Genomic DNA, 397 nt, shown 5'->3' with positions numbered 1-397 from the left:
CTAGAAAGACATTTGTAGACAAAACAATGAAATAAAAAGCAGAGAAAGCGGAATGAAAAATAAAAATAAGATTAAAAGCTAAAGGAAAAGAGAAATTCCTAGACGGAGGTAGAGAGACACAGAGAGCGAGAGCTTATGTTATTTCTTACATCTGCTTAATTACGACCTAAGCTATTTCCACCTTTATCAAGATGTTTCTCATTCTCCAATCAAACACAGAGGCACTTAGCCAAGAACATGCGACACCAACCCATTCACAAATACCCACGTAAGGTCGACCATCCCTATCAAAACCCATTAAAATACAGACCTTAAAACGACGGTCTTTGTTTACATCGACTGCAGGTGGAAAATGACAAAGGTTAATCCCGACTCGTACATTTGGAAGGCTCCTAGA

This window comes from Penaeus monodon, chromosome 30 (assembly GCF_015228065.2).
Source record: "Penaeus monodon isolate SGIC_2016 chromosome 30, NSTDA_Pmon_1, whole genome shotgun sequence".
NCBI classification, from domain to species: domain Eukaryota; kingdom Metazoa; phylum Arthropoda; class Malacostraca; order Decapoda; family Penaeidae; genus Penaeus; species Penaeus monodon.
Note: the sequence above shows the minus strand (reverse complement) of the source record.